This window comes from Chelonia mydas, chromosome 12 (assembly GCF_015237465.2).
Source record: "Chelonia mydas isolate rCheMyd1 chromosome 12, rCheMyd1.pri.v2, whole genome shotgun sequence".
Taxonomy (NCBI): domain Eukaryota; kingdom Metazoa; phylum Chordata; order Testudines; family Cheloniidae; genus Chelonia; species Chelonia mydas.
In genome coordinates, this window is record NC_051252.2 from 12,116,141 (window position 1) to 12,140,125 (window position 23,985).

Genomic DNA, 23,985 nt, shown 5'->3' on the forward strand with positions numbered 1-23,985 from the left:
AAAAGGAGTACTTATGGCACCTTAGAGACTAACCAATTTATTTGAGCATAAGCTTTCGTGAGCTACAGCTCACTTCATCGGAAGCTTATGCTCAAATAAATTGGTTAGTCTCTAAGGTGCCACAAGTACTCCTTTTCTTTTTGCGAATACAGACTAACACGGCTGTTTCCCTGAAACTTTTCACTTTCTGTAGAACTTTTTTTTTTTTTTTTTTTTTTTTTTTAAGATCATTGAAGATGTCCTGGTGGTCTCTTGCCATACTTCCTATGTTTCCTATGCAGTGGGATAGTTTGCTTTTGTGCCCTTAATAATGTCTCTTTGAAAAACTGCCAACTGTCTTCAGTTGTTTTTCCCCTTAGACTTGCTTCCCATGGGATCTTACCTACCAGCTCCCAGAGTTTGCTAAAGTCTGCCTTCTTGAAATCCATTGTCTTTATTTTGCTGTTCTCCCTCCTACCATTCCTTAGAATCATGAACTCTACCATTTCATGATCACTTTCACCCAAGCTGATGACAGAGTAGGAACTATAGAGAGAAAGTGAGTAAAGTTCCCACCGAAAATAAGATGCAAAGTTTTAACGAGAGTTGTGAACTATTGGAACTGATTGCCAAGGGATATAGTAAATTTTCCATCTCTTCAGTCTTTAAATCAAGACTCGATGCTTTTCAACAAGAGTGTCTCTCTTAGAAGCTCAGGTTATTGGGCTAGATTCAGGAATCTCTGGGTGAAATTCTATGGTGTGTGTCATATAGGAGATCAGACTAGATGATGAAAATAGCCTTTTCTGACCTTGGGGACAAGGCATGGGCCAATATGCTGCTTATCAAATATCCTTATCCAAAATGGGCGTGGGATTTCTATCTTTCTGTGGAGAGCTAGAGAAAAGAAGGATCCTCGATTTTTTTTTTCCATCTAAAGAATAGCCATCTAGAGGTTCTCCAAACTCCTAATTTTGCAGGTTCTCTTTCTTTCAAGGGCCCATCTTCCTCCTCAACACCTTGAATATCCCACTGCTTGGCTTTTAAAACTTTCATTTCTGCAGAGTAGCAGGAGAGGCACCGCTGCCTTAAGGGAACCCCTCAACACTAGTTTTCAGTAGGAGCCCAAGGACTGGAGTGTGAACTTCAGGCATGGAGCAGCGTTTCTCAAACTGGGGTCTGTGAGGGTACTGCAGGGGGTCCGCGGGCCCCGCTGATCAACTCCTTCCTGCCAGTGCCTCCTGCATGCCAGGGAACAGCTGTTCAGCGGTGTGCAAGAGGTGCTGGGAGGGAGGAGGAGGAGGGTGGGAAGAGGAGGGGCAGGGGTGGAGTGCAGGTGGGAAGAGGTGGGGTGGAGTGGGGGTGGGGCCTGGTGCTGAGCAGGTGGCTAGGAGGTCTGTGAAAAATTGTAAATCAAAATGGGGGTCCACAGGTTGCTAAAGTTTGAGAACCCCTGGCATAGAGGACTGCAAGCTATCAATAAAGGGACTTCTGAGACACTATGTCCGCTTTTTGGAGCGGTACTGGCCAGGGAATGGAGTGTTGTGAGTTCTACATGTACTACTACTTGACACAGCATCTCACTTGACCCCATAAAAGTAATCAAGCCACATGTGAACATATTTTAATGCTAACATTTTTTTGCCTACTTCTACAAAGTGTAATATTGTGGGGTTTCATCTAGAAATAACTGTTTGCTTTAAAGTAATCGGACGGCCATCCTGCTGTGCATGTATTAGATTTTCTCTCTTCCAAGATTAGTTAGCTGGTGCCCATTCACTTAAAGCATCCTTTTAAAAAAAAAAAAAAAAAAAAAAAATATCGGGCAGGGTGATAGCGCCCAGTTATTCCTCGATTTTTAAAGGGCTTTTTGTCACTTGGCTCTCTAGGTTCTTATATAGCCTGGAGAGTTGATGTTGGCTCCTCTGTGGTGTGAAAAGTTTTTTGGGCATAAACGTTTGAGATTTTTTTTGTTGGTTGTTTAGATTTCTGAATCCTGCAGCCCTCTTTTTTGGCTGACAGATGTATGTTCTGCTGCAAGCAATGCACGTTTCATCAGTGAATCAGAGATGCCAGCTATAATTAACTTATTTGTTTTGTAGGACTTTTTAAATTTAATCTATAAAAACTTGTATGTACTAGTTTGCTTTCCTGCATAAGCATATTTCTTACATGGGAAAAGTGTGGTTTAATCCGGAAGAGCAGAAAATGGATTTCAAATTGTGCACTAGCCTTTTATATTTCAAAAATAATTGTGAGTCTTTATTTCTTTGTTTACAATTGATTGGAGCTAGAGTTTTAAAGGCTTAATGCTGACTTTATAGATACTTTACAGTCAGTCACTCAGATTTATGGGCTCAGAGTGGTTCACATTTTTATTCTTCAGTATATCCATTATTGTTAGATGCTGAGTAGTCATTGCACATAGATGACTGATTTTTCTGGTATTTTACATTTTTACACTTTAGGAAAAATACTTTGTTAAAGCAGCTCCAGGTGAATGGAGTAATTAACTGTATTACTTTTTATTGAAGTTGACACATAGTGCATGTTCATTTTAAGACAGTGTATGTGAGCAGAATGCGAGGCTGCAATCTAATCCAAAACCCACGTGCAGAGAATAAGGCAATATCTACACTATAAAATTAGGTCGACTTGAATTACATAGGCATATAGCTGCTGCAGTAATTACATCGCTGGTGCGTGTCTACCCTTTGCTCCTTGTGTTGGCAGTACGCGGGCTCACCAGGAACACTTGTACCAATTGAACTGTCAGGGTGGGGCACTGTGGGACAGCTTCTAAAAGCCAGCAACAGTCAGCAACTCAGTGCCTGCATTGACACTGTGTTGACCTAACTACATCAACATTGACTCTATGCCTCTCGTGGAGGTGGAATTAAGTTGGTGTAGCAGGCAAGTTACATCGGTGAGAGCGAAACTTTCATGTAGACGCTTGCAGAGTTAGGTCCGCATAAGCTGTCTTGTGTTGACCTAACTCTGCAGTGTAGACCAGGGCTAAGAAATATTGCTCTCCCAAGAACTTCCTTCTCCTTTCCCCGTGTCCTGTTACCACTCAGTCCCCACTTCTATCCTCTCTGTGTACTGATGGCATCTTTATTCACTGTGGGCCAAGATTCTGTTGCCTTTGCTCATGTCTAGTAGCACCTTGCTTTACAAGTAGTCCCACCTTTTTCATTATTATTGGCACTGTATGGAATTACTCCATCTAAATTAGAAGGAGTCTGGTGCCACCTTAAAGACTAACATTTATTTGGGCATAAGCTTTCATGGGTAAAATACCACTTCTTCAGTTGCCTCTGAAGAAGTGGTATTTTACCCACGAAAGCATATGCCCAAATAAATCTGTTAGTCTCTAAGATGCCACCAGACTCCTTGCTGTTTTTGTGGATACAGACTAACATGGCTACCCCCTGATACTTGACACCATGGAAATTAGGGTGGCAGAATCTGACCCACTGTTGTTTTTTCTAGAATGTAAATTCCTTTGAGCAGGTTATAGCTGTATAGAAACATGAACCCCTTCTGTATTATGTGCTCAACTCTCCATTCTCATTGGAAAAAAACAGCAGGATCTGAATGTACCTAGCACCCCATAGGAGTGCCCAGCACCTTGCAAGATTAATCAGGCCTTATATATATAAAGCACTAAATTAAAATAGTTCCAGAGAGTGTTAGTTCCAGCATAAATATGGTATTCTTATTTTAAAATTAGAAATATTTAGGACAGTTATGAGACATGCAGTATTAATCTGAAAGACTGGACCCACTACATTCTCTCGAGCAGACACAAATAGACTTGTGCCCATATATTTTGGGTTTTTTAAAATAAAAATCATACTATTCAACCCATAATACATCCAGGAGCATATCTAGTCAATTAGACGAGAAGAACAACTTAACGGGTATAAAATTCTTTGACCAATCTGTGTCACGTCAGCCCTAATTTACCGTATTTTGCACAACTAGCAGTACATTGCATGTGCAGGATAAAGCAAGTTGTACTTGTCATATATTACTTGCATTGAAACTCTAGCAACAAGCCTGTAGTTCCAATTAGGTGAGATTCTTCACTTGCTATCCTAAACTGTTGCCCTACACTGTTAAGCAGCTGCTGGGCTCCAATGTGTTTCCATTTTAAAAAATTCAATACATTGCAGATTCCTCCATCACCAAACAAATGGCTGTTCACATGAAGAAATGTAAGGCATTTACCTGAAAGAACTGGCATATATATTTTTGGTCAAAGTTTTCAGACCTTAAACGTTTTCATTTGTGTTGGTGTAAGAAAAAGAAAAGGGCAGGAATAAGATTGTCATAATGGCCATCATTTTAAGAAATAGGTTTATTTAATAATGTAAAAATTATAATTACCTTTACTGCTATTTATCTGAGTTGCCATGTTCTGAGAGAGGCTATGGAGAGTGCCTGGACAGGGATTGATGTTGGAATGGTAGTTGAAAGAAGGGAGACTTTGAAGGAAATGATGGTAAGGGTAACTTTCTCCCTTGGAAAACCCATCATGTCTTTGTACATCAGTAAGATTTTTCCCCCCCCGCCTCGTTTCTGAAGCAGTATGATTGTGGAAAATATTCCTGGCACAAATTCTAGTCTGGCTTTACACCTCTATGCAATATCCCATTGATATTTGGTATAGTCTGAGATTGGAGTGCTACCCTTAACTCTGAGTTCTTTGAGTGAAACCTGGCCCTTTGTATTCTGTTGGTTTTCTGTGTGTTTTGTACCAGTGTTCCACATAATTTCTATTATAAAGGAGACTAATTAAAAATCATGTTTAAGGAAAATTATTAATCTGTCAAAAATCATTAAAACATTTGAAAATTTAACTTTTTGCCATTTATGTAGCATGTTTTTTTGTTTTGTTTAGATTGGATAGTGAAACTAGATGGCTTGGTTTCACTTTCTGGGTACATGGTGTGCACCACTATTATGCTTTGTTTTAGATTTCTAATATTGCTTTTGAATGTGGGTGGGGTTTGTTTGGTTTTTTTTTTTGCCAAGTGTATGCAATAATAGAAGTAAGTCACTGCATTATAGCTGGGTGGGAATGCTAGGTACAGTGATTTTTTTTTTTTTTAAACCATCCATAAATACATTATAGAAAACTGATTTGCAGGCTGTTCGGATAGGGTTCTGTAAATTTGAAAACAAACATTTTGGGTCCAAAATACTTACATATTTCTTAATAGTCTTCAGAGTAGATTCCTGTTTGTCATGCAAGTTTACTTTTTTCTCCAATAACAGTTAAAATATTTCATGCAAGTTGCATTGAATGTTCTAAATAAAATATTTATTACGTGAGGGCTTTTTAAATTTAATTGACATTAAGTGAACCCCCGGAATTCATACAAAGAAAATGCCACTGAATTAAAGAAATAACGTAAGTTTACTTTCAGCTACGAAAGATGGTAAAATCAAGTTTGGTAAATTTAGCAGTGTAAGTTTTATGGATCACGGGTGAGGATTATTTTTGTATTACTGTAAGTTGATAGATGCTTTGGGATATTTGACTCTGCATCTCCTTTCGCTAATTAGAGCTCAGTAAACATTTGTGTTGTAGAATATTTTTTTTCTTTTCAAGAAACCACTACACCTTCACAAATAAGGAAACTGTACTGTGTATAACTACTAGGGTACAATGTTCATTTTACACACTGTAATTTAATAGAATAACAGCGAGTAGAGTAGTGTATCAGTTAATTTTCAAAACATTTTATGCCACACAAATTAGCTCAGGTCCTGGAGGGCAAAATGACAAGAGGTTACTTGAATACTATGTATTTAATTAATTGAAAAATGCTCAAATTGCTTTTACAGTTGTTATTAAAAAGTAGAATCAGTGTTGCCAGTGCTCAACCATAATTAGAACCCCGGGGAATTAAATATTTAGCATTAGTAATGTAACAGCACTTAGGACACAAATTTCTATTTTTGTAATGAAAGCAATACAGTGTAAGTGCAAATGGCTGAAACGACAGCTGTGACAAGTGAAACAGCCTGGGATATTTCAATAAGACACCTCATTGGACAGCAAGTCTTGCCACATTACTCGTTTGTAAGAGATCTGCAAGTTTAAATCCCAATAGTAATGCATTACCCCAAGTATTTAGATTTCTAATTGCTTGCAGGATGAACAGTTGGGCAAATGTCTTGCCGTAAGTGGTTGAAATGTATAGTGTTTTTCCTAAATAACCCTAAAGAAGTTCATGCCTTTGTCAGTTGGGGGAAGGGGAAAATGTGAGAATGTCAAAGGGTGGGTGAAGGGGAAGAGATCTTGTTTGTTTTAAGTTTAATTACATTTTAAGCATAAATGCTTTCAGTGATACAACATGAAAAGTCAGATATTGGGCTCTAATGAGCTGTAGTGGTAGATGGCTGGGGACCCTAAGGGATTCATTCACTAAATTAACTGGATAAAAATACTTGGTTTGGGCACAGTATGATGGCTGAGTTGTGTTTAAAACCCAGTTACAGAGCTGTCTCTCATTCCTGTTTTCATTCTAAACAGGCCATGCAGAAACTTTAACTGCTGCCTGCTACAACTGTTCAGCTTGTCAAAAGGTATTCTATTACCAGCTAATAAGTAATAAAGTGTATTTGACTTCATTTCTCCTTGGGGGGGGGGGGGTTAAATTGAAACCAGTTGTGTATCTATCAGTTAAAAAGCCGCACAAAACCCCGAGTGCTACTTAGATGAGGGGTAAGTTTGAATTTATTAAACAAAAAATTACTTTATAGAAATGCCAGCAATCGGAAATAGTGGGAATGGCTGTTGATGGAGAAGACACTTTCATTCTGATGAACGTTTGTGTGCAGGACATGTTCGGTGTGCGTAGACAGAATTTATATGCTGTGTATACTCTGGAGTGCTTAGAACTAAGTACCGCACTGAAACATGACAGCACGTTTTCTGACATACGTACAGACAGCCTGACGGTCATTACGGGTACAGGACATTCCCAAACTATCGGTCTCGTGGTATGGTGGTTGTCGTGTCCATTACAAACCACTCTTTTTCAAGGTTTATTTGAACTTTGCCCAGAAAAGAATTGCTTTGCACTAAAGTTTGACAAACAGGGTCCAAGCCTACAAGTCTGTCTTTGTTTTAAATTGAAAAAGGCTTTTGTCTCAGCGTTTCAAATAATAGCCTTTAATAACAGGCCTTTCGTCATAAATGGTCCCAGTGTGCTTTAGGAGCTATATTTGCAAGAAGTGTTCATCTGCCACTGAAATGCAGCCACTTCTGGGGTAAAAATAGCTGGGTAGCAGTTCAGGTGAAGTATTAAAGCATGTTTGTTTCTGCATGTAACATACAATATTAAAAGAAAATTATTAAGGTTGCAAAGTCAAGCACTCAGGTTAGGAAATGTCAGACGAAAGGTTACCTGTGCCTCCAGCCTGTTCCTGTCCTGTCTCTTCCCCGCTCCTAGCCAGTCCATTTCTACTTCTCAGGCTTCTCATCCCAGTCTCCTCCCACCCTCCCTGTTTCCTTGTACCAGTCTCTGCCCAGCCAGTCCTAGTTTTCTCTCCCCTCATTTCCTATCAGATCTCCCCTCTCACCTCCTTTGCCCCACACCCCCCTGGTTTTTGGTTCTAATCTCCTTGCTCAGCGTGTCCCCATCTCCTCCTGACTACTCATTCAATGTCTCCCCCAATTTACTGCCTGAAAGTCTCTTCACCCTGGCTTCATATCAATCCCAGTCTCCTTCCCTTCCAATCCAAGTCCCCTTTCCATGCCCAGTATTCTTGCCTAGCCATTCAGTCAATCCCTCTGTCCAACTCTCAGTCCCAAGATACTTCCTTCCTGGCAGCCTCCAGTCCCAGTTCACCCCAATCTACTCTTCTCCCCTCTCCCACCCCAAAATCTGTCTCTTGTCCCCCTCTGCATTCGGATTGGGTAGCTTCTTTCTCCTCTTTGTCTCTTTCCCATGCTCTCATTTGCTCCCCCTTCGGGGCCTAGGCAATCTCCTTGCTCACAGCCTGTGGCAGCCCAGAGCTAAAGCTGCAGGGAGAGTCCTGCTCAGCTCCACTGGGCATGTGCAAACAAAGACTTTTTTAGAGGTTTATAATTTTGGCCAAATTTAGGTGCATTTTCACTGGGTCTGCAAAGGCACTTCACTGACACAAAGGTCACCCTCTGCCAAATTAAGCCTCTGCTAGAGCTTTTTAAAGAAAAAGGTGGCCAACATTTTACATGAGCAAAACAATTTTTTTTTCCCCTACCCTCATTCTTGAAAAGGGCTGAGCCCCTTTGGCTGAAATTTCCCCCCCAAACTCAGCCTGAGGCAGACACCTGGCATGGAAAACTTCAGCCCAAATATTTAAAGTATGGCAAAATTATAAGCAAGTGAAAACACGGTCTTTATAATGGGAAGTGTTGGGCAACTTTAAGCAGTGTTACCAGCTCTGCCTATAATCTGTGAAAATTGAAGGGTAAGTGTAAGTAGGTTTGTAATGATTCAAATTGGAATGTGAGCAGGACACTTCATATGACACCTTACGTCTTAGTAAAGTGCCAGGGGATATTAATGACTACAAGTGACTAGGCTCCTTGGTTTTGTGTTCCACACAAAGACAGCATCTCTGACCAAGTGAGGGACCCCTCTGATAACTTGGTGATCCACTGTTTCAGGATTGACTCATTGGAAAGAGTGCCCCCTATTGAGACTTACTGGCAGCTTTCCTGGTTTTTCCATGGTGGTCTCACGTAGCAAACTTGACAGCATTTAGCTTCGGGAGATGATATGAGATTACAAAGGAATTAGGGTTTGAAAAACACTCTGTGGTCTGTAATTTAACAGACTTGTGTGCACTTCATAGAGAAGTGGCATTACAGAAAACTAGTATGTTGCTGGGTTAAAAAATCTTCACAGATGCTTAATTTTCATGTAGGAAAGCGTTGGTATACATGGTATTCTCCCCCACCCCCTTTTATTTCCTCCACACACACCTGTAAGGATTTGGGGCCTTTCACTCTCCTCTCCCATTGGTTTTACTCCAGTGTAACTCCATTGACTAGTGGAATTAGTTTTGATTTACACCAGTGTACATTAGATCAGAATCAGGCCCTTTGTGTATCTAAGAGCTGCAGTGAGCCTCCAGCGTGAATGAGCAGCAGCTGTGCTGAGACAATAGTGGTGCCTTGGCAGTCTATCATGTCAGTGATCTAAGCTGACTCTGTTCTGGCCTGGGACAGCTTATTTATTTTTGAGTCTATTTCCACAAAGCTCTTCTCTTACAACAGTGTTGAGGCTTGCATCTTGTCTGTCATTGCCAGGATCAATTCCTATAAGTCCTACACCAGCCTGTCTCCTTCGGAGGATGTCCGCACAGTAGCAGTGGGGACTTGCTTGCATCTGAGTTGCCAGGTGATTGGCGGTCTTAAAGAAATCTTTCTGTTCTAGTCTAGTTTTGTTCTTTTGGCATCTCTTCCTCCAATCTACATACCCAGTGTGCCCCCGCGCCATACAAAACACAGAGTCCTTGCCCCTTTCCCATTTCTCATCCTTCAAATTCAGAATAAAATACTGAGGCAAATGCAGCTGCCCTCTTCTGATCTTCAGAACCATGGCAACAAGTCAAAGGAAATCAACTCTTCCCAGCATCCAGAACCTGCTTAACTTTTTTTTTTAACTTGAAATATGATTAAACTCATCAAAAGAAAATTCAGTGGTAAAGGTAACATTTCAGGTGTAGCTTCACCAGCTATCTAATACAGGAATACTTTCTGCTCTCTGGCTCATAGAGGAAGGCAGGCAGAACTAAGGGTAATGTGTCGATTGCATAGTAGAACCAAAAAGTATGTTCGGGCTCCGTAGATTTATCAGGGTATTTCCTTTTCCGAAGTGGGTTCATGTGAATCAGCGGCAATCACCATCACACACTCATGGGAGACAACATGTGTTAGCAGCACCATTTGCATTGGAGATTGGATTATCTCCACAGTTATGAAAGTTTTCCAGGGGTGCTAGTCTCATTTGTTGCCAGTCTAGAATAGTCATATTTGACAGCCTAATGTAGGATTTATTTTTAACGCACTTCATTATAGTTCACCGATTTAAAATAATCCATGGATCTGAAGTTTCCTTTTCAGAAAAGAATACATAGATTAAATGTCTGAAATACATCCCACAATGTCCAACTCAGACCAACATTTGTACTTCCTGCACTAGACCTGCATCCTGCAGTTGCATGTTTGATATTGACCAGGGGTAAAATTTTCAAAATGTTGAAGTCCCATTTTCAAAATTTCACTTTGGGATTTAGGCTTCTGTGTTACCAGGGTCTTGTCTGTGCTAGAAAGGGTTGCTGGATATACTGGCAAACCCTTCTCGTGTAGATTCAGATTATATGGGCAAAACTGTTTAAAAAAACAAAACAATAATAATCATACTCTTTAGTGATACTGGCAAAAGTTCCCAGAGTGAACCAATCTTGAATCTCTCTTGAAAATGGGACTTAACCTCCAAAGTCACTGAGGCTCTTTTGAAAATTTTGCATGCCTGACTTAATGCCCCTCTTTAAGCTATTATTTTTTCAGTTTATTGTAATCTGTGGCACTTCAGTGGTATAGTTAAATTCAGCTTGGTAATTAATGCATAATAATGTTCTGGTGGTGGCCTAATGTGAGGCAAATTAAAATGACCTAAATGCTAGTTCAAAATGTAGCCTGGTGTGGCTTTGTATATGGGAGGGAGAGGCCCTTTTTGGGACTTTTGAAATTTTTGGTTTGGCTAGTTTTGACAATTTTATCACCATCACAGAGGGTTAAATACAAAAGGAAGGAGGCTGAAGAGACTGGTGACTTACTTTGTTGGTAATTTTCTCTCTTAACAACCTTCTCATCTAGATGTTATATGTGTTTGTCTCTGCCTTATTTACTAGATGGCTCACTCCACCAAAGATTATACTACACTTGAATAGGACTGGTGCTTGTCACCCCCCTGCTCTTTTGTATTCTATAGTGCTGCAGAGAAGAACTTTAGATCCAAGCAATTACTGTGCCCCTACTTAAAATAATGTTCTCTAAAAGGTTTCATATTGGTTGTTAAACTTTTTTTTTGGGGGGGGGGGTTGTTTTTTGAAACATATTTAATAAATTTGGAGTAAAACTGGTAGGAGATACATTTTATAAAGTTTCACAGGAGGGAAGATCACTGTTTTTTCCACAAAGCATGTAACAATTTTTTTTAACAAGCTTACCTTAGTAATTTCAAAACAGATGAAGCATTTGTAAAGTACAAGAAAACTTAAGTGCACATTTTAGCAATTTTTTCCTCTGTTCCATGGGAGCACAAAAAACCCCAGACAGGCTGATACAAATTTGCATTTAGTTGGTAAGTGCAATAATCCTCTTTGCAGTTTGTATTTGAGTGTCACAGGTGGCAATGCATAAATAATACTTTGCACGTGAGTAACGCCTTTCAACCACGCATCTCTTGGCACTTTATAGGCATTCTAATCATCATTATATACATGGGGAAACTGAGTCACATAGTTTGAATGACCCACGGGTTACACAGTGCGTCGGTGGCAGAGCAGGGAAGGAGACCCAGGCTGTCAGAGAAGAAACTGGGAGTCAAACTGTTAGACAATGAAGGCAATTGATTGTGTTGTCATAGGGTACTCTTTGTGCTGTCTAAATCCACATCCTATTTCAATGTTAACCTGATTGTTATAACCCATGACCCCTCCGTAGAGGTCTTTGAAGGGATTCTCTCTGTGGATGGAAGTGTTCCAGAGCATGGACTCGAAACTCCCTGGGGCATTTGAACAGCACTCAGTTAGTGCCCTCCTGAGAAGTGGGGCTAAAACAAGCATTAAAAGCAGGTACAAAATGCCTCTTCTTGATCAAGGCCATTTTTAAATGATGCTGTCATTGGGTAGACAGTCCCAAGGTGGTCCCAGCTGCTGAAGGGTTAACAGGGAGACGAGCTGCCTGCTCAGTTGGGGCTGATTAGTGGCCCTGCCACAGCTGGGGAGATACAAAGACTGCAGATCAGAAGGGAGGTCAGGTGGGACTGCTAAGAGGCTGGAGAACTGCTGAGAGTAAGGTCCTTCAGCAATGGAGTGCTGGGAAATCACCCAGGTTGCTGGCCCTCCAGAGGAAAAGGGTCACAGAGTTAGAGTCTGAAAAACAGCCTGCTAGAGAAGTGTAGTAGGAAGTAGTCAGGGATTGGCAGAAACTGATTCCACCTGCTTCATAAAGAGTCCCTGGACTGGAAGCCTGTGGAATGAGTGGGTCTGGGTTCCATTACCAGCCCCAGCAAAGGGGCTATCAAAGCCTGCAGAGCACAGCTGTTTGAACCCCCTTTACTGGCTGCCTGACTCACTAGACTCATTGCTGCCCCAAGAAGGGAGAGCCTATTAACAACTGAGGTGAAAGGCTAGAGTCAAAATGAGGAACTAGCAGATGGCGCTAAACTCCTTGGCTGAACCAAGGAGAAACCGAGGCAGACTCCATAATGTTTGCTTAGCCACAGGGGACACCAGCGACGGAAAGCAGCCCTGAACACTCCATTTTTTGTGTTTATAAAAATGCAAACACATGTAAGTTTTGTGTGTTTACGTGTATGTTTTTAACCTCAAAGGTGGTGTATGGTTCAGTATAAGCCAATCACTATAGCTATCTTAAGGCAGTATTTTTTGCTGAAAATCTAGGATCTATTTAGAAAAATGGTTATTTTGAATTACAGTAACTTTCTGTAACCAAAGATATAACACAGATTTTAAATACTTTGCATGGAACTAAGTTATTCTCTGTTTAGTTTATTAATATTGTGTGTCCTATAGCACTGGGACTATTTTGGTAATGTACCATATCTGGTAGTGTTTGCAGAACTAGATCTTTTGAAATTGGCTTTAACTTTGCTTTTAATGCTGACAATTTTTTATAAATAGGGTAACTAGACCAGAAAAAATGTTTTGTACGGAGAACCCAGAAATTGGACTGACCTGTGTTGCCCTAATAACTTGCAAGGACTTCCAAACATAAACATAATGTTTGGAAAACATCAACTTGCATTATTCTGCCTAGCCTATAATGGGTGAATGAAGGGGAGAATTTCTATTTCAGCTTTCCATTTTTTAATTTTTTGTGTGGAGGTTTATTAGTCTCTTAATCTTACCTTTCTCATCGTGTATGTGACTGAAATGAATTGGTTAATGAGTGCCTAAACATCTGTTCAGACTCTGGTGGATACTTTGGCTGGGTTCAAGCTCCAAAAGGAGGATTAGCCACCTGGTGCAGTTTTCATGATAGGCTCACAAAGGAGACACCCACCTTAGTCTTATTGCAGATGACGAACATATTTTAGAAAATTGCCTAACTAAACATAAGGCCTTACCAAAAAAAAAAAAAAAAAAAAAGGCTACAGGTTTGGAAAAGGTCCTGTTGTAGTTTAAAGTTACCATTCGCTTTATACTGAAGTCTAAAGTGCTAATTATTATTTCTAGGAATGATTCCAAGGAGACTGACAGGTACTTACTGGACTTCTCTCATGCTTTCTCAAAACTGACTTCTTCACCTTTTATTAACATGGCACAAAATGTTTTGCACACAATTATCTATAACCCAGTGTACTATGTTAAATCAATATAAACTAAAGGGCAATGAAGCATGCTGGTAAGTAGCATTTTCAAGGGACAATGATCATTACATAGCCTTAACCTACAAACAGATTTTGTAAAATGCATAGATTGCTCAGCCTGGGCAGCATTATGGGTTGATGAAAGGCCTGCACTAAAAGATTCAAACTTGTATGATAGTGGTTTTGCTTTACAAAGAGCACAATTTAGTAGAACTTTGACCCATACAGCACTCCAAAAGCTTTATAGCATGGCAATTTAGTAAACTTGTGGGATTACCCATTTGTTGCTTCACTTTGCAGTGGGTGAGTGTAAAATCCTGAAACCAATTTGAATTAAAAAACAAAACACAACTAAATGGGTTAGATGTCTCTGCAAATTGGTGTTATTGGTTCAATATCTCTTTCTCAGTCAGAGGTGCCAGTTCTAGTGAAGCCAAGGTACTGATAATGCTGTTAGCATCTGCTGGGTGTTCGACTTTTTTGGAATAAATGGGGACTCAGTCAAGTTCCTCAATGGACCTATGTTCCTAACACAAACTGCCACCGTGAGTTCTACTGACTGATACCCTGGACATTGGTGGCTGAATTTTCACGTTCCCATAGCACAAAGTATGGGATAGCAAAGGCTTCCTTTCACAGTGTAACTTCAGGAATGTATTCCATTCTACAGAATGGGAAGAGAGATTATGTAAAAACATCCTGTAGTACATTTTATTTTTATAAATTAAACACAACCTGGTGTTCTTCCCCCCCCCCCCCCCAAACAATTTAGTAACACACTAAAACCTTCAAATTAGACTAGAGATTTCCTAGGAGAAGTACAGCCAGTTGACCAGGATATCACCCTTGCAACGCTGCCCAGAATCCAAATGAGCTTCTGACTCCATGTGGATTTGACTCTATATGTTGAGGTAGGCTGGTTCAAGGACTCTTATGAAGGGAGGATGAGGACAGGGTGGTAATGTGACAGGACTCATGGGGTGGATCTTGAAGTGCAAGTGCTCTCAGCTACTCAGAGTTCACGTGGGATTTCAGAAACCTGGACAGAACGTGAGTTTTTGTAAAACTGCTAGGGACAGATTCTATGGACAAGGACACTCCTGGATTTCAGGGAAACTCCTAAGTATTTGAGGCAGTTTCACAACAGCAGGACTCAGTCCTCTGCCACAAATGGGGATTTTTTGGTGTGTACGGGGGGAGGAAGCCCTTTGGTGGGGGGCTGGCCATGCAGATGCCTCTAAGAATTTACCCTGCACATTCCCTATCTGTAAAATGGAGATGATGATCCTGATCTCCTTTGTAAAGTGTTTGGGTATGTTTAGCTGAGATATTTTAAAATATATACGTGGTCAGTTCTTAGGTGAAGCTTTAGCATGACCATGAAATGGACCCTCTCTGCTTTTAAAGAGCCATTTCACCATACAGACTGAATACTTCCTGGATAAAGAATTCCATTTATTTCCCCACCATTATTCTGCCTGGATCAATTACAAGCCTTTTATCTCTGAAGTTGGGTGACACCCTTCAACAGTTTTGTGTGTGATGCCTCCAACTTTTGGGTGCAGTTATCCCCATGAGCCTCATCATACAAGCTGCAGTTTTAAGCAGGGCACCTCTTTACAATCAAAGTGACTAAATTTTCTCTTACATACGATCATTTGTGGTCATCAGTTCAGGTTCTGCATTGTGCTTGGCCTTAAGCAGCTAGCATTATTTGCACAGAGAAAATATGGCATTTTCCCACCTTCCCATTTGGTCACATGACAATGGCCTAGGGTGATCTAGAGGTACATGGGTTTTGTTTCAGAATATTTCCCAACTTAATGGTCAAGTGTCTTGAGCAGGTAAGCTACATTTGAAGTAGATTGATGACTTGGGGTCTATTGACTTGGGCTCTAGTGCGGCTAGGGAGTTTAAACATCACACATTGTCCTACATTAAGTGTTTCATAGAATTCTCTCTTGTTGGCCATCTCATCAAAGACTGAATTAGCATAGTGACTGAACTACCATTTCATCCTAGGTCAGAGTTGGGTTGCACAACCAGGTCACTGTGGGAACTTGGACTGCTGCTCCCTGCTCTGTATCTATTCTGTGGCTAACTAGAGGACTTCATTCTCCAGGGATATCATCTTGGAACCTTTTGGAAGAAGCAATAAACTCTGTAAAACAAAACAAAAAGTAAGTTTTTCTAAAACATGTTGCAGTTCTGAAGAATTGCACTGACCTTTCAAACTGTTTCTTTGGCTCTAAATAACCACAAAGCATAAAATTCAACAGAAATTGAGAGAAGCCATGGCATAGCTTTTTGAATAAGCTAAACAAAAATTCTTATTTAATGCCAAAACTCCATGCATACCACACCATGTTGTGGCTCAACAGTTCATATGTTGATTTTTGACCCCTGAAATATACAAGACCATCATGGTGGGAAATTCCCATTGTTTTATACATTTTCCTTTCTTTGGTTTCTCTGGGAGTGAATTACACATGCAGGAGAACACACTGTCTCGCCCATTAAAGATTTTGTTTTGTCTGAGCATCATTTGGGCTTGAAAAGTCCATACGTTTGGAGGATAATGGGCATGGTTAACCTTTCTGGTGAAAAGGAGTTTTAAAAAAATGCACAATGGCCAATTTTAAGTTGTATTTTGACAAACAAAAATACCACAATGTGATTTTTCCTCCTCCTCCCCTCGCCCACCAAAAAATGTTTGTTGGCAAAACTTCATTTTAAAACTATTTCAAGTTTTGGGAAAGTAATGAACAATATAGCATCTCAAACTGCACAACCTCTTAGCTCGTTTGTGTAACAGGACCCTAAGAATTCTGTGGGATGTAATGTTGCAGCTGGATCCCTAAGATTTTGTAGAACTGCTGACTAGATCAATTTACTCTGACCTTTTTTGTCTGGCAGATTCCAGGAGTCCCCAAAATATGCCTTTTATACACTGCAGAGAGCAGTACAATTCATAGTGCACATGACACTTACCAGCTTCAGCTGAAATAAGCTTTGTAGATAGCTCTGTGTTTCTGCATGATTCTTGAACATTCCGACTTGCCAAGAAACAGATTAAACAGGCGTCTTCCCTCTTATTTTGTTAGTTGAGCTTCCAGTGTCCTTGTCCTAGCAGGAAATCACAGCTGTATTTTGTTTTATTTTTTTACATTTCCAAACTGAAATTTAAATCTTAAATCACCTTTTTGCAGTGAAGTATTGACATTTCTATGTAAAAGGTGACTGAATGAAAACATGGATCACTGAAAATATTTCCAATTTAATATATGGTGATGTTAAAAATATTTAAAAACAAATGTATCTGACTGGGTTACACACAACACTCTAGATGCACTTTCTGAACAAAAGTGTTTTCACTTAACCTTATGTGGGTCTCCTTTATTTCTCTAGCCAATTTTGTGCCAAGCAGGTGTGTCTCACCTCCCACCCTGTGAGCATGTATCTCTTTACAGTAAGTGCTTGAGTGTGTGCACGGGGAGGCTAACAAGCCCCTCAAGGCAACCTGTGTTGGTGCTTAAAATTCTAGTCCATTAGCTGCTTGTGTGTGTGTGTCTGTGTGCGTGTGTGTGTGTTGTAAGGGGGAAAAAATCTGATTGGAGAAATGCCATTTACAGATGAGAAATTGTCTGTCTCAGCTTGGACACTGAAAATAATTGTTCGGTCTTGTCTGGTTTAAAGGACTCCCAGGCAGCAGTGGGGTTTCTACCATTTCCAGTGGGAGACTGTTACACAACTTAATACAGCTAGCTTTCAGCAAGGGCTTTTAATTACGACAAAACATTTTTTTTCATTGGAATCTACTGATTCTTCAAAATCAGAATGTTCTGAGGGACCATGTTAATTTTGAAGAAATGTCACTGTAACCCAGACAGCTTTCAGGAGAACCCCTGCCTGGCTTCCTGCTAGCTTACCTGCTTGGTGGGCTGCTGGGAGCCTGAGGAGGATCTGAGATAGTGCACCAAATTTGCCATATCCCATAGGCTACTTCTAGGCATCAGGCCTGGCATGAATGAATTAGAGATGATGACTTTGTGTCTAATGTGCATGGCTGGAAGTTAGGAGATCTGAGTTCCACTTTCACTTTTACATATTTATTTTGTGGCCTCGGACAATAACTTAACCTCTCTCTGCCCTTGTTTCCCTATCTCACAGGAGTGCTGGACACTTAATTCATTAATGTTTGTAAAGTGCTTTCAGCTCCTCAGATGGCAGGTGCTGTATATTTGTATATTAATACTCATTAAGTCAAATACAACTTCTGTGGCCACGGCCTAGGATATCTAGATCACCTAAAGCTCTGAGACAAGGACTTTGGTCATCTTGGCTTCTCGGGCACAATGGAACTTTCTATCATAAGGGTAAAGGTCACCTGTGCATGAGACAGTTTTCCAGTGGCTGGTCCAAGACTGAGGAGCAAAGGCCAAGCAAAAGCCTCCCCACCTTCTGCTCCAAGTCCAAGATGCACTTCTTCAACCTGGCTCTTCTGAATTAAATGCACAGCAGTGCATACATTAAAATAAAACAAGAGACAACATGACCCAGCACTCTCAGCTCTCCTATTGGGGTAGGATGTGAGCAAGAACAAACAGCACGTGTCTGGTATTAGTCACATGCACTAGTGGAGGGTACTAGGGTACTTCAGTGATGAGGGAAGTATAAGAATCTATACGGGATAGAATTTCTTAAGTTTTTAAGTAATAGCTCTGTAGAAGATGGATTGAGAGAGCACCTCAGCATTATCGCGTGCACTCTACACTGGCTTGAAGCATTTTCAGGAAGATGCTGGCAAGAGAAGTGCTTTTCAAACCATGCTTGGTACCCCTATCTTTTTCTGACCTATTTTAGAACTGTTGGTAGATATTCGTTATTCAGGTATGTGTAGCTTTTAAATGTTATCATATTCATTGTGTTGTGGCATGTCATTTTCCATTGGCATCATGTCGTAGGCCGGTGTAATATGTCAAAAGTGTTTTATTGCAATGGCTACATCACACAAATGAGACATGGCAGGTTGCAAATCGAATGTTCTGTAACTGCTTTTAACATGTATACTAAATGCGCTAACAAGATAGATCGTGGGCTGGGTAGCACTGGATGAAAGTATGGGTGCAAATTCTGGAGTAGGTCATGAGAGAAAACAGGGGTTAGTGGTCACCTCTACTTGTTCATATAACAAGACCACAAATAACTAGGAGTGAACATCAGTCTCTTGATATAAGAGAGGCCAGGACTGGAATTGCAGTGATGTTGCCGGTTTGGACAAGGCAGATCAAGGGTGTGGGAAGCATGTATAATAATTGACAGTGTTGTCAATTTTTTATCTTCAGGAGCACAACATAACATAAACCCAGGCTCTACCCCAAATGTAATCTTCCAGTCTGTCAGCATTCCTCCACCCCTCTCATGAGAAAAGCCTGAGAGAACAGGTATATCTTGAAGTGGTTCCTGAGGATCATCACACAGGGCTTTGGTGAACCAGCAAGGGATGTGAAATAGAGTTACAAGCACTTCTCGCTCTTAGTTCCATGCTCTGAGGCCTCTGAAGTTTATGCCCAGAGGGGGCTGTCAACTCATGTGCCTCAGATTATTCCAAGTATGGCAGTAATGCACAAGGGGCAAAGCTGTTGCTCCAGTAATGGGGGCCACTTCAGACTTCAAGGTTCTTGTTTTTAAACTTCTCATGGAAATCTGTCGGTACTCAATAAAAACCATAGAGCACAGGTACAATGTGCTGTCTGTTTAAAACACCTGTTTTCTGTTGCTCACTGCCCGATGAGTCAGAACAACGTACGGGAGACCTCCCGAATCAGTGCCAGTTAGCACGATTTGTCACAGATTAATGGCACTTATGAATTAGGAAGTAACAAAGCCAAGATAATTCATGATGAAATGAAATGTATTCTCACTTATTTTGGCAAATTCAGCTAAGTCTTTAAATTGCAATAAAACTTCATAGAATTCTAATAATTGTACTGTTTGACAGTTGTAGAAGGAAGTAAACTTGGGTAATATGAGATTCTTCTTCTCAGCACCGATGTAAGAGCAGGGAGAAACCATCTTTTGTGAGTGAGGTACGAGGTGCCCAGATGTGCAAATTATACTTTAGGGAAGTTGTAAGTAAAACAAAGTAGAGAAAATTTTAAAAGCCTTTCTTAAAAAAATAAAATCAGGTTGTTTTTTTTACCATTAGGAGCTGCTATTGTGATTGCATGTTATATGTGCATGTCAGTTTTCTAAAACAACAAAAAATTGGAGTCACTGCCCTGAAAATCTTAGTCTGATTCTGGCTGTAATGTGTTTTCAGGATTCAGAAATGAACAGGTGCAGACAACAATACAGAGAGGGTTTAGGAGGCAGGAAGGATAAGGTTAAAAGTGGTGTGATCATATGGTCACTTGGAGAGAAGTTTGCACTCCTATATAATTTATCTCCCATTTGCAGTATCACATGGCTGGAAAAGTCACCTATATTGGGGACCATTCCACAGCCTTCTTTAAACTTTGTCATTGGCTCCTTCTGTAAATCAGTTCCGTGAATGTGAACATGTCACAACAGTGTTACCATTTTGATGTGAAATCCAAGATATTCATGCTGTGAAGGAGGAGAGAGCTATTGACACTACCTTATTCATTTGTTATCTTAAGAAGAAAACGTGTTTTAGTCATCAGATGCTTGCATAAGGAAGGCTGTTTGCTGGACAGAATCTTTCTCTGTCTCTTACAAATAAAATAACCTAAGTGGCTAAAAAACCATAGTAGTTCTTCACCTCTGGAAGGCTTTGGGATATAACTGCAGATAGTAAAGGACTTCTCAGATTTTTTTTTTTTTTATTAAATGTCTGCCTTTTCACAAATATATTTGTAGATTATCGGATGTGCAATTTGCAAGGCTGTATGTGACACTTCCATGTGGCTGTGTATTTATAAAATATTAGAATAAATGGGAGATTTTCAGACCGGCTGTCTTTGCTATCACACATACTACACAAGAGCATTTCATAACAGGTTTGTCTTTTTTTACTCTTCCTGGGTGGTCAGTCTGCCTATGTCGTCATGTTTTTGACGTCATGCTGTAGTAATCCCAAAACACCATTTACGTCGTTGAATATGTAACGTATGCACAAAAGAGACTTAAATGGGGAAGGTGAATCAATAAGTAAATTGTATGTAGTCAATCCTATCAGATGCTACCGAAAGGCATAATCCGCTGCCTATTATCTCATGGTGTGTATATACCATACAGGAGGCCTGCAGACTGTGGGTCTGACTTTCACATTGTGGCTTACGTTTTGCCCACACCTGGAATGCATAATTTCATTATGTGTTAAACATTTATGATGTGCTCCTGAACAACTCGAATGCATAACCAACCACGTACAATTTACATCTGCAAAACAAATTCATCTTAATGGGTTTTGTGGGTTCAGATTAAAGATCACATACGTGTTGGTCTGAGTGGCTGTATGCACATGCGCATACGCATGCAAGTGAGGGCAAGGCAGAGACCTGCCTGATACCTGGGTCCTGAATATTTGAACTACTTAGTGTGATAGCATACGGGAGGGTGGTGTGGTTTGGCTTTTGTTTTGTAAATGATTCTTTATTTCCTACACTATCTATCTCACCCTCATCACTCTTCTCCAGAAAATGGGCACCTACTCCTTCCCTCTGTTTCTATACGTTTATGTATGCACTCCTGCATGTACGCACACAGTTTAAAAAAAATATTTCAAGACAAGTTCTTCTCACTAAAGGCTTCTTCCATAGCTCGAGGCCTCCTTGACATGTAGGAGCTACAAAACCAAACCACCCAAAGCAGGAGCTCTTCTCCTTTTGCTCCTCCCTACTGCACATAATGTCATCACCAGTCATATGACTCAGACAGCTGAGGAGGGTGCACTTGCCCATTGGACAGAAATCTGATCTCCACTCTGCTACCAGCAGCCATTCCAACACATGGCCTTTGCAACCTGACTGGAAGAACAGCAAGTTTGAGACTGTTTTGAACCATGGTGGGGTAGAACATTCCCTTAGGCGGAGTACGGTGCCAGCTGCCCCCTTCTTTAAATATTCTGCACTCAGCTGTATTTTCTTCCAACTCTATGTACTAAGAGACTAACCAGTACACAGTTACTGGTGGGATCCTAGCACATGTTCTAATAAGGGGGTTAGGATTTTGGCCCTGGAGCCAACCTTGTTGGAGGAGAGACGGGGCACTTGAGGTTGACACTGTGCTAGTCTGAGACGTTTTTCTAGGGTAGGCTGCCTGGCTCCCTCCCTGAGTCTCCGGCTATGTCTACCCTATAAGCACTGCAATAGCACAGCTGAAGAGCTGCAGCTATGCTGGTGTAGTGTTGCTACAGTGATGGAAGGAGCCATAGTTACCCCTCGAAAGCTGGTAACTAGGTTGACCTAAGCCCTGGAATAGCAACTGCTAGGTCGATAGAAGAGTTCTTCCATCGAACTAGCTACCACCTCTTGAGGGCCTGGATTCACTGAAGCAACAGAAAACCCCCTTCTGTTGCTGTAGCAAGTATCTATGCTACAGCGGCGTTGCTGTAGAGCTTGTAATGTAGACGTAGCCTATACCGGGGCTTAGGTCAGCTTAACTACATCTCTCAGGATTGCGAATTTCTCCCATCCCATAGCTCTGTCGACCTATGTATTAGGTGTAGACCAGGCCTCAGATCACTTTTAATGGAAATAAGAAATTGTCACTGTGAAAAGCTATGCAGGACCTGGTTGCAAGATGACTGTCAGTTCCCAGCCCAGGGTTTTTAAAATTATTTTTTATTAATGGTTAATTCTTGCAGAATTCATGAGACCAGCCTGAGGGGTTTTTTGAGTCCTATAACACAGTAGGTTTCCATCATGTAGTTAGGTCTTGGGTCCCCTCCCCAGATAGAAACTGTCTGCAGAACCATTTTCATACATTTCAGGGTTGACATAGTTTAGACTATGGTTATATGGCCAGTGTGAATGGAGAAAGATCTAAACCCGTTGAAAACAATGGAAGGGTTTCCACTGACTTCAGTGGGATGTGATCAGGCCCTAAAAGATTTACAAACTGTTTAAACAGTTTAAAGTTTTCTTTTTAAACACAGACCTCCAGCAGTCTGAGTTACTACGAGACAAAGATAGAAGGGGAAGATGGTAGAATGAGCCCTTCTGAGCTTGTCTCTGTGTTTTGTCCTGGGGGGAGATAATGGAAAAGGAGCATGAATGTTTGACTTCAACTTGTATGCTAAGTTCCATTTTCAATAATTGAGATATTTGAAATCTTAGAGTGGATACAGTAAGAGGCAAGGGCTGCTAATATTAGTGCCTTTTATATTGTCAATTTAACAGCTGTAAAACAATTAGGGAAAATTATGTTAATATATGGCTTTGTTCACACATCACTTGCATAATGCTTTTTGAGAAAATGTGCCCTTCCTACTGTGATAGGTTTTTTTTGGGGGGGGGGGGGAGAAGCAGTGAGGCGACTCAGAGTGTTAATGAGTATGGCCAGTGTCGTCCATTAAACAGGGTTTGGAAATAGATCATCTGAAATTTTGTTTCCCGTGCTTTGTCTATTTGAATTATTGAATTCAATTTGAATTATTTTAATATTAGGTTTCAGAGTAGCAGCCGTGTTAGTCTGTATTCGCAAAAAGAAAAGGAGTACTAGTGGCACCTTAGAGACTAACCAATTTATTTGAGCATAAGCTTTCGTGAGCTACAGCTCACTTCATCGGATGCATCCAGATTGGATGCAGGCAGATCCCCTGTGCCCATGTGGAGTCTGATTGTAGGGTCTGTTCCGTGTTAGAGACATCAGTGGATGCATCCTTCCATCAATGGAAAATACATTTGTGCCCATGCACAAATTTGCTCCGGGTCATGTTTCTCTGACCATTAATCAATGCAAGTTCCAAGTTAGATAAAATCTCCATTGGCTTTGGCTCCATCAGTTGGGTGGCCAATGTCGATGCACATCCCACTGTTGGAGTAACACAACTTATATTTAATTAATACTACTCCTGCTGTTGTCCTATAGTGCATTGCAGAAGTGGTCTGTCTGGTCACCCACTGCCCAGGGTTCAACTTTTTGAGCGTCATTGACGCTTTAATTTCCAGTGAATGAGCCTGATCTTGCAAAGTGCTGAGCACCTTAAGTCCCATCGAAGTCACAGGAAGACTTTAGCCCTTAAAGGATCAGCCCTACAACAATTAGCACTTTATAACAGAAATAATTTTGTATTCAAAACACAAAGTGATTGTTTCATTTTACCAAATTAAAGTGAAATAAATAGTATCATAAATCCTGTTTTCCTCCTAACACTAAAAGAATTAGTAGGTCTGAAAATATTTAATGCTGA

At 40.6% G+C, this 23,985-nt stretch overlaps 1 protein-coding gene across 7 annotated transcripts in view; it reads left to right on the forward strand.

The window, feature by feature from the left end:
- Positions 1 to 23,985, forward strand: part of LOC114021240 — a 137,350-nt gene that overhangs the window by 21,525 nt on the left and 91,840 nt on the right. For 5 of the 7 annotated variants that reach the window (XR_006285161.1, XR_006285162.1, XR_005222215.2 and 2 more), the window contains exon 1: positions 15,634 to 15,787. The exons of the other annotated variants lie outside the window; for them this stretch is intronic. The gene's annotated coding sequence lies outside the window, so the exon portion shown is untranslated. Of the gene's footprint in view, positions 1 to 15,633; positions 15,788 to 23,985 lie in introns of those variants that run through there. 7 annotated transcript variants of the gene reach the window in all.